The sequence below is a fragment of the Mytilus trossulus genome, chromosome 11, assembly GCF_036588685.1.
Source record: "Mytilus trossulus isolate FHL-02 chromosome 11, PNRI_Mtr1.1.1.hap1, whole genome shotgun sequence".
NCBI classification, from domain to species: Eukaryota; Metazoa; Mollusca; class Bivalvia; order Mytilida; family Mytilidae; genus Mytilus; species Mytilus trossulus.
Window position 1 is genome coordinate 62203597 of NC_086383.1, and position 11962 is coordinate 62215558.

Consider the following 11962-nt stretch of genomic DNA (forward strand, 5'->3'; position numbering starts at 1 on the left):
ACCTAATTCTCTTTCCTTTATTTCTTTTCCTTTTATTTTAGATGTTCAATAAAGAGTTTTACTTCAAATAAATTCTGTCTTTTGTGTGTGTTTTTTGTCTTGTTGTTTCAAACCTTGTGTTTAGTGTTACTTGTGTGTTTGTTTTGTATTTTTCTTTCATTCAAAATGGTAGCCTTTGTCCGTGGTATTTTTCCATTAGACACGCATAATAAATAAAAGAAAGAAAACAAATATATATATTTTAGAGCTACCAGCTTGCTTTACATTAAAAGGTCATGGTTTTTGTTTGTGTGCGGTTTTGTAAAGGGTTTTGTGTGTGCTGTGTTAGTGTTGTCAAATGTTGTACGATTCGTACTCCATTTTTCTTGATATGCCATTTACAATCAAAGCCATAATAAAAGCAAAATAATTACAGTAAAAAAACGAGTCTACTTGACGAGAGGAATATTACATCAGGCAAGCCAAAAATATTATATAAAACAATGCAAGTCGAGAATATAATATCAAACAAAATACAACACAAAAAAAAAGGCTAATCAGCATGTTAATTTCATCTGAGACTACTAGTTATAGTAGTCTCAGTTTTCATACACCAATTATATTTCACCGTCCTGCTCATATGGGTCACTGAAATCGTTAAAATTGAATTCAACGGCATGATCTGGTTAAAATAAAAATAAATACCACTGCAACCCACAACCACGAGTTAAAGAAAGATTTGACTTGAAAGAAAAATTCAACATAATTCTTAATGGAGTGATTGTACAAATGCCGTACATGATTATTTCTTTGCTCGTAGATGCACATAGTTTTCTGCATATTTTTTATTAGTTTTTTGAGACACCAACCGAAAAAAAAAAAAACATAAAGAAATACTTTAATTGAAATAAATATTCAGTTTTCTTATTGAAGATAATACAAATGTTTTACATATTTATTATTTTGCTCGTAGACGCAAATAGTTTTCTTCAAATTATGTATTACTTCTTGAGCTTTAAGCATACAGAATACTGTGCTTTTTCGTGCATTTTCAGAGCAGACGTTTTGTGTCATTTGAGAGTTGCAAAGCTAAGTGAAGAAGATAACAAATATACAACTGGATAACTTGAGGGGTTAAAAGCTGGACGTTTTGTAATATAACGAATACACATATGTCAAAACAAATTCTCTTTCATGATTATTACACACAAAGTTAGTCATTTTAATGTGGTTTTATCTTTTTCATAGAAATAAAAGAGATAGTCGTTTAAATAATTTGTGGCACTCAATTGAAGTATGAAATTGGATTTAGTGCGCTTTAAATAAAACATTTTCGGCGATTGCTTTTGTTGTCTTTAAAAGAACCAACCACAAATGAATTGGATATAAAATCAGTTATCAATCTTTCTTTCTTTCTATTTTCTAATGTTAGTGTTTTTTGAAAATGGTGTATACAATTTATGTATTTATAATTTATATATGTACATGCGCATTAAAGCATGAAGTTAATTCAATATTTCAAAACAAATCGTTTTTTCCAAATTAAAGAAACTAATGAATTATCTTGAAATAAGATATTTGAAAATGAAATAAACATCATAATTCACAATATTAATTGTTTCAATCAGAAGTGTCTAATGTTGAGTTTAATAGAATATAATGTACTTCTATTATTTTTTTTCTTAAAAATATTTGGTAAAAAAAGTCAAAAAGCATCGGGGAAAGGTATTATTTTTGAATTAAGACTTATATATTTGTTTCATCACTCTTATTTGGTGAAAGGCTTTTGTCACTAGGTCAAGAAATTTAACGAGATTAACGCCGTGTCACGTTTATGACATTAGCAGATTTTTAGCTTACTGGATATTTTGCCATGCTATAAACATATTTTGTTAATTATTGAAAAATTAGAGTTTAGATGATTGACAAATTGAGATAAACAACAGCGGTAATTAGAAATAGACAAACAAAACACTGAAAGACATGCCACGTGGTATATAAATAACAAATGCTGAATCTTCGAATTGTAGACGCGAAAAAGTTTTAAAATAATAATAATTTAGCAACTTTCATGACAAGTATGGCTAATTAAACATTTGAAATTTTATAACAAGAATATGCTTTACCTTTGCACACAGAAAGGTCATGCAAAACACCCACCAAAACGTTGTTTATTAAAAGGCCAAGAATGTGAAATGCACAACAAAATTTAAGTTCATAGACACTAGATAAAGTGGGGGAATAGACATTCTAATATATAATTACAAGTATCATAGATTTATTAATATGCAATATAGATTTGTCAAATGAATAACACATGTGGATATACAATTATATGTATCGCCCCAATTGTGTCTTCTTCTCAATTTCAACACGTCACTGATACACAGTTTATTACAGACACACGACACAGATGCTGTCGCCCGTCTAGTTTATAGAGTAAGGAAATAATTACATGAAAATCTAATGCCTTGCATATTCTTTCGGTATTTTCACTCTTGACTCTGCTCGTGGCTCTTGATGTTATTTATGAAATTACAATACAATTATTTCTATACTTTTATAATTATTTACTTTTATAAATTGTGACTTGGATGGAAAGTTGTCTCATTTGCATCCTCTTATACCTTTTTGCAATTTGAATGCGTTATTATTTATATAGATATATATCTGCTCTTTGATCGGGTTGTTGTCTCTGATATTTTTCCATATCACTTCTCAATTTTATAACAAGAAAACAATTCCACTTGTGTTTTGAGATTTGCGACTTTTGAAATCAGCAGACCTAAGGTAAAGATACAATAATGTTACAAAGTGCTGACTGGATTGAATATGAATATCTTAGACCGTTTTTAAAAATGTGTTTGTAAATAATTTATCATTTGTACATTTTCAACGTGTTTTTATTGTAAATAAAGAATCTATCTAGTAAGCCTTTATAGGCTTGGCATTGATCTTTGTTTAAATTGTAAGATCTATGAGTGACACCTTCGCCATCAATACAGGACTGATAATATATTTACGAAAGTACAAATAGGCCCAGTGCAGCAACATGCATATTAAGCAATATAATTGTTTAGTAAATAGTTTTCTAATTATCCTGAGACTTTCATAAGACATTCATTTCGAAGTCTGAAATTGACAACAACTTGCATGGATCTGACAACATGCGTAATTGCAAAAAAATAAAATAAAAAATGAACAATCCAAATGCATTGCATGAATGTCAATATTTTATAAATCATTTTTCTTTATTGAAAATGAAATTGAATGGGGGTAACGATTGATAAGATCTTTATGAGAATACAAAAAAGTCAATTGCAACAGCATGGATGTGTAAGCAATATCATTGTTTAGTAAATAGTTTTATAATTATCTTGAGACTTCCATAAGCCATTCATTTCGAAGTCCGAACTTTACATTAAATTGCATGGTTGTTTCTTAAAACATGTCATTTGTGAAGAGATGCCTCATTGGCAATCATACCACATCTTCTTTTTTATATTAATTGCAAAAATAAACTAACACTACATACATGTATGTCAATATTTTTAATAAATCATTCTTCTTTATTGAAAATGAAATTGAATAGTGTTTAAAAATTGCATAGAAATCACATGCACTTCAATGTGCAAAATTGTATAGACAGACATCTGCCAACTGGTCCAGGAATGAATAAAAGAAAGACGTAAATTTGCAAGTCCAGGAATAGATAAAAGAAAGATGTGAATTTTGAAGTAAGAAAAACATGTGATAGAAAGTTCAAATACCAAAGAGTAATATTTTTGCAATGAGTACCATTTTCATGAGGAATTTCAAACAAGACAACATGTGTTCAAACTTAAAAACTTTTAGCATAGAAGGTCTATCTAAACAAATACATAAGTTAATATTCTCAGGTAATTATAATGTATGGCCTTTCACTAAATATGTACCGAGGTGACATGGGGCTCTTTGAAACGCTGACCTATATTTTATTTGAATTATAGAAAACTATTAAAATGTTTAATATTTACTTTTCTTTGTGAACCTTTACATACAATAAAAAGACCGCTAGCCGACAAAATTAAACTTTCGATTATTTGTATATATACCAGTTTGTTTGGCAGTCCTTTATTTGTTACTTATTTAAGGATTATTTGAACATGTTTCTTTTATTATGAAAAGAGTTATGAGGATAGATCTGTCATTGATAAAAAAAATATATAAAAAATCCAAAGTTCAATCAAATATTACTATTTTACGCAATAAAAATTATCCTTAATAGTCTACTTCAATCTAATTCTACTGTGTGGTGTTAGACTTGCAATAAAGACCTCCTTCGATATTTTTTTAACGTTGTCTACAGTGGCTGTTCCGGACCCACTGGAAAACCCTCTCAATCCGACTCTGGTCTAAATAAACAAAGTATAAAATGGACCAATCTTCTAAACTTTCCTTTTAAAGGGGCTTATGAATCAAACATTGGAATAGCATTTTTTCTCAAAAAAAGAATCGTTTCTATTAAAAAAAAACACACCTGAACATGCAACTGATATTGTGAAAACATGATATATATAGTAAGATTTGAAAACATTGCATTGTTCAATTTCACAATGAATTGTGCATTTCAGTTTTTTATACAGTCTGGTATGTATATATGTTTATTCTTATTGTCTTAAAACTACAGAAAAAAGTTTTGGGCATGCTGATTTGACCTAGACCTAGGATCGTGTACTATGTGACACTCCGTAAGAACATCATCAGACATAACTTAGATTGAACGTTTCAGGGGAAAAAAATGAATGTTTGTTTTATGTCTTCTTTAAATTATTCATAATTTTAATTTACACGCATTCTTGAAATATCAATACATATCCAGTGCTTTTCAATAAAAACAATAATTCAGTTATGAAAACTTATTATTGATTTGAAAACGTCTGCTTTATAATTTTAATTATTAAAGAAGCATTATGGGAAAACTTGGAATAACATATCTTGGTTAAATCGCAGTACTAAATTAACTATCTATAATATAGATATACTGTGAATGAAACAAATCTCTATCAAAATCGGAATTTATAAACAACCCTTATAGGTCAAAGTTTTGGTGCACTCTTGTCCGCAAGAGAAACAAAACTTAAAAAAACAAATTCCACTTTCGACACATCGGCCATAAAGTGACGAAAATATTGAATTCATTTGGATCACAATGTGAAAGAAAAACAAAATTTATAAAAGTTAACCATTATAGGTCAAAGTTTTGGTGCACTCTTGTCCGCAAGAGAAACAAAACTTAGAAAAACAAATTCCACTTTAGACACATCGGCCATAAAGTGACGAAAAATATGGAATTCATTTGGATCACAATGTGAAAGGAATTTATGACAGAGATATGTTAGTTTATTGGTGCTGACAATACTCGTTAAGGCGTGTCAAACGATCGGCACGTCTTAATAAACAGACAAGATACATTGTTAATTGGAACCAGATTGGAACCCGTTGTCCATTAGTCTGTTAATTCTACATCCGGTTATCACACATGACATAATCTCATTAGCATATTTACACAGCCGGGATTATCAAAAGAAGGATTACCCATCCCGTGCTAGGGGGTACCATATGGCAGATTCCTCGCATGCGTACGCGATCTGGTACCCCTTGGAGGGCAATAATCAACTGATAATTGAACGATTAGTTTTATTGGGATAAGGGATTTGTATATTAACAGCCTTTATAAAAACGGAAATGGTCATATATTACTTGCCGACCGTGCAAGGGCTGTATAGCCAGTCAAGGTCGTTAAAAACTTCCATTTGTTGTATTACTTGAATTCGTACGTGCCCGGCATGATTAATTAAATTTGCATATATTGGTCAAGTTGCATATGAGTTAAATTAAATTTTCTTTACAGCTATTAATTAAAAATTATGTCAAATATTCAACCATGACATATATTTTTCTTTAGTGGTTCACCTTATGTATCTAGTCGATAGCGGTCCATTCAAGACTTTAACACAGTTTTAACAAGGAGATTATATAACCTTCTTGATTTTAATTACTTTTTTATAATAACTAATAAAGTACTTATATATATATTTCAATGATTTTCCCATGTGGGTTTTAGAAAACTGGTGGTAATCAAGATTCATTTTTTTTTTATTCAAATGCAACAAGGGTACACATAGCTTTCTAGAGCCTTGAAATGTGTTCCCGGAGATGTAATACCCATGGTGGGTCATATATCTATGGTATAGACACTAACAAGTCATATTCTAACTGAGATTCCTGCTAAATTGATTTATATCCCAACAGACTATACATATAATTAAAGTGATTCTTAATGGCGTCTTACATTTGTCAATATTTCCAAAAACACATATTTTAAACATGTTCAAGACAGGTATAAGTCCTGTGAAAAAATTATAATGATCCGGGATGAAGGTCGGAAAAATTGGGCTGCTTTTGGAAATTATTGTACTTTATTTTGGACAGCGACAGATTTTATTTGCCTTGTGGACAGTTGTCTCATTGGCAATCATACCTGACCTTCTTTTTTTTATATTTGTTGGAAAGGTTTTTGAATTTCACTAGACAATTTCGGACCCCTCACATATATGTGTTTCAGTCAGTGGTTCTTTACCATTAAGACACCATGGTAAATGAGGTATCTTAACGTCTTTTTCTATTTTCTTCTATAAAAAAAGAAGATGTCGGATATGATTGCCAAAAGACGAAAATGACAAGGAAATTAACATCTATAGGTCACCATACGATTTTCAACAATGAGCAAAGCCTATGCCACACAGTCAGCTATAAAAGACCCCGAAATGACAATGTAAAACAATTCAAACGAGAAAACTATGCCTTGTATAATGTAAATACTAGTATTTCGACAATATTATATCCATAGTCTTTCAACACGCGTTTCTAATCGTGAGTTATTTACTTATGTTGTTCTATGATTAATTATTTACACAAACTGAAGATGCTATTAAGTGTACATAGTACGTGGTAATTCTAGCTCTTTTTTCTCTGTCACAGTAATTATGTACATGTGCCAAATACACACGAATAATAATTGAAACATAGAAGACAAAACGTTTCATAAATTGGTAAAATAAAAACAAAATTGTTCGATTTAACGATGTCGGCAGGGGGACACATTGGCGGATCCAGGAGGGTTCCGCGGGGTTGAAACCCCCCTTTTTTGGACGATCAGTGCATTTGAATGGGAACATGTGGTTGGTCCCCCTATATCATGGGTTGGGACCCCCCTTTTTTGAAATGACTGGATCTGCCCCTGGGACAAGGGAATCAAGCGACTGGTTTGGCGATAGACTCTGTACACAGTCTGCACTTTTGTAATCTCATATTTTAACATTGACATACTTTTTAACTACTCTGGGCCTTGTTAAGTTTTTAACCGTGGTTTTTTTTATACCGTCTTTATTTATGATGTATTCAGACTTGATATTAAAAAAAAACCCACCTCACTTTATGTTGAGCGTATAAAGCCTGCACATGAGTTGAGAATACGATTTCAAGTTTCTATATTAGACATAAATTTAGCAAGTTCTAATTTAAAATCAAAATTGACTTTGATACCGAACATGTGTCATGATAAGATCTATAAAAATATTACACATAAAAATGGTTTGAAAGTAGTCTCCTTTATAATAAAAATGAAAAGTGAATGCCATTTTTTTTCTTTCTTGAAACAAATCAATGTTGTTTTCTATGAATCGATGGTGTACGCAAGGACGTATATATATATATATTTTACGTCCTTGGTGTAATCCAGTAGCGAATATTTCTGCAAGTGTTACAACATGGTGCAGTTCACCAAAATGAATAATTCAAAATTATCAACATTTCAGAAATGTATTTCTTTGTACCGCGGTAACCTTTTTTATATAAATTCTGAAAGCCACCATATGTCTATTTGATCAACAAGACTGTTTTATGTAACCATGTGTGCTGTTCAAATACACATTGTATACTTTTGATAAAACATGGCAAATAAAATAAACAATACAAAGAAAATATATATTTATCGTTATATGTTTTGGTTACTTGTGATAAAATAGCTGCTTAATTATAATTTATTAACATATTATCTACAATTATCTAACCACGACGGTAGCTACCGCATGCTTTTTGGCCATATGGGTTTTCTTGACGGCGCAGGGTTATCTCGGCTGCGATTCCAAACATGCAACGTTTATAGAATGCATGTTTAAACATATGTTTGTCAATTTTTAAGGTTAGATTGCATAACTTAAACAAAATAGTTCATAAAAATGTAATATTAGATTTTTTATCGCTTAATACCAGTTTTTTACAGTTACTATACCAGTGGCAGACTTTTTTTTGAAGCGGAAGGACCTCGATTTAAAATAAAACATTTAAAGTTTCTATAAACCATTTATCAAACCAAACTTTTACCTTTGAATTGGATCATTTTTATAATTTGTAACGTGAAATGACTAAGAGACTGTTTGTTGATTATTCTAATTATACACCGCCATCTCAGGGGAGGATTCAGCCTTTTTAAAAAGGGGGTTCCTAACCCAGGACAAAAAAGGGGTGTGTCCAACTTCATGTTCCAATTAAAATGAATTGATTATAAAAATAAAGGAGGGATTCCAACCTAATAGAAAATGTTACACACAAACAGACAGACCAGATGTGTTAACAAACCACAGAACTCATTGTGCTGGCTATGACTACATGCCGCGCCGACAGCGACATGTCCTACAGGATATAAAGTACTAAATGGTGGCCCCGTTGCCGGCAATGCTATTTTTAGCAATTATCTCCTTAAAAGGCGTTTTCAATAAACTAATTATGGAAAATCTGTTGTTGTCTAATTGAAGCTCGATATCTATTTGTGATTTTACCGCACTCAAATATATATGATCCCATGGCTTTTCTTAGTGAATTTTGGGGTTTTTCACGATATCTGACGATTTCGCAGAAAATTTCCCCTAATGTTGAGCAACATAAAAAAAATATTTTCGGCCCTTCATACTATACATTTAAGTACAAATTTGTGCTTGCATGAAACTTCATTCATAATGCTTTCCAAAAGAAAAATATATAAAAGATATAACAACCAATCACAGAGAGCCATCTATTTTTATCTCTATGTCATGTTTCCTTCATAAAATGGCTGCGCCCATGTAATTCAAGTTTATTTGGTACATTGTAACCTACAGTGCCCGTGTTGCATACGAAAGCATCGGGTCAGTAACGGAAACTAATGAGATGCAATCAGTCCTTTAGGGACTTAAATATTCTTTGCGTGCACTTGCAAGAATTTTATAAACAGAAAGATAAGATAACATGTACTCGTTTACTCTAGTTAACTTATATCTACTTTTCCAATATAGCACGCATGACCGATGTACGTTACATCTCATCGATGTTACAATACTGATCTGAAGATGGTTTCACTCCCGATTAGTGAATGTTAACGACCCGGCTAATGGTCGGTAGTCCGAGCTACGCTAGCGAGCAACATGTTGTTAGTATCGGTTTGTGAATAATTTCGTAAATATCAGCTCTATACTCGCCAGCGAACAAATATAAATAAAAAAGGTATTAAAAAAAAGCGATGAAATATTAGGAGATTAAAATGGCAAACGTCTCCAGTGCACCAGGTCCCCCCCCCCCCCCAACCATCTTGTATAGATAAGTTACAATACTAACTTTCGCCGTTACTTTTTTGTTTTGTTTAACTTTGCCTTATATCATGGTTTGACGCATCTATAGTATTATTCAAGTCTAAAAAAAAATGGTGCCCTTATACTTTATAAGAAAACAACCTCTTTTGTCTTACACCATTTTTTATCATATCTGCATTTCGATAAAGAATTGCAGATTCGATATAAGTGTTATGACATTACACGGCCTCGCCAGGGGAGATAATGCCAGGTTCTGTTTGATCTTCTCAAGTCTTAATAAAAAGTAAATGATAAACAAGTAGATAATTCAAACTTTGTCAATACATCACGTGACATCTTACATAACAATACAGATGTTGTTTATAAATATCCTACTTAAATATGTGCTATATCATGAATTATATTTGCAAATTTCTGATTAGAATTTTGTCATTTTGCACTCAAACCTCTTGGTATTGTTATTGATTTCATTAGCTGGGTAATATCAAACAAAGTAACAAATCGGGAGATAAATTTGTACATCTTTTCGTGTCGAATCTATGGAAACACAGCAGAGTTATAAACATTAAATTTTCCAGTGCAAATGCATATTTTTAATTTGAATTTTAACATATGGGAAGTTATAGGAAATTCATGTTTTATTGGAGTTAAATAAACTTTATTATCGATCTGAATGTCAAACTACAATGTTATATTTGTGTGTCTACATTTTTTAATGTCCCAAATTCAGTGTGTAAACAAAATACCACTATCAAGCTTTACCCTATTAATCCAGTCATTACATTCATCTGTGAGCGAGGGGCCGTAAGTCAGCTGGAAGTGACACACTTTCGCCAAAAAAAAAACCAAATGATTTATAGAATTATGATGGCATTCTCAGAGGTCTACTGATATCAGGGGAGTAAATATATAATTGGAATTGTGTTAAATAAAAAATCGCATAACATTATTGAAGTGTATGACACATTGAAGTCTGGACCTGTAGTACGGAAATTGAATAAATGGTGTCACTTCGACTCAAATGGTTTCTTGTGAATCTTTAGAGCATCTCCATATTAACATAGATCGGCATTCAATCCTGTCTTTAAGTGAGGTTCAAGTCTTATGCAATACCGGTAATGTCAGTAGTTTTCTGTACATCCCGTATTATGGTCAATTGTTTGACCGGTCATCCTTTGTTTTACCCATGGTTGAATGTCTTTTTTTAGACTTACAATTTTCGCTTGCCACTGACTAGTTTCTCCACTCGTTTTTTTCTATAGCGGCCTTGTTTTTAGATTTCTGGTAAATGACATGGACACGTGACTATTGGTACTGAATGTTTCTGATGACAGTTATTGGTTCGAGCTTAAGACCATATGTTGGTCATGACAATACAAGCACAATTCTTGTACAGTTATAAAAATTAAGCAAACATGCGTGTTAAACATAGAAAAGTAAGACCGAATTTTGTCGGAGTCTAAAAGCGACAACAGTCCTTTATTTGATCAGGTGCTGATGCATGAATTATATTGCTAAATTTTGGCGAAAAGATTCAACATGGATTAATGTTAAGGTGGTACCCACCAGCATGTGTGGGTGTGGTTTAAGAAGTTACAAAGCTGTATATGTGGGATTTAGAGGGTACACAAGTCTCGAGACACAAGTGATAAATCTATAAAAAAAAAATGCAGGACCGAATAAAGTGAAAATTAAATGCAGGTCAGAATTTCCGAATTAAAAAAATGCAGGACAAAACTGCATCCTAGCCCCTAAAAAAGTCAAATCGTAGTTCCCTTGGTAAAATTTGAATTGCAAATTCTTACCAATACAGACCTGAATACACATTTGTATTGAAAAAAGGCGCCAAAGGATATTAGTCATTGTAATAATCACGGCGCATCAAGCTTAACATTAGTTATTCAAATACAAAGTCAGCGATTTTAGGGACGAGTCAAAACCTAAAACAATAAGCGTAAAAATTAATTCTTAAAATATTCAAAATATTTAGACAAAGAAAATGTTTTAATACGGTTTCAAATTTTTCTGTACTTGACCTACTTTTCTTAAAATTTCTCTTTGTTTCATTTACACGTTTTGTCTAATTTAAAAAGTAAAAGGTATTAACTTCTTTAACACGTGGCCTTCAATGTAAAACCACAAGAAAAAGAAACGAATTAAAGATATAATGGATACTTAATCTTATTGTTAGTTTTTCAAAACGGTATTATTCAAGTAGAAAATTCATATAGTCTTCTCTATAAGGTTTAATGAAGCGTTTAAACCGATAAAACGCTTCTTTTATAAAAGTTCATATAAAGATTTACAGATTAAAT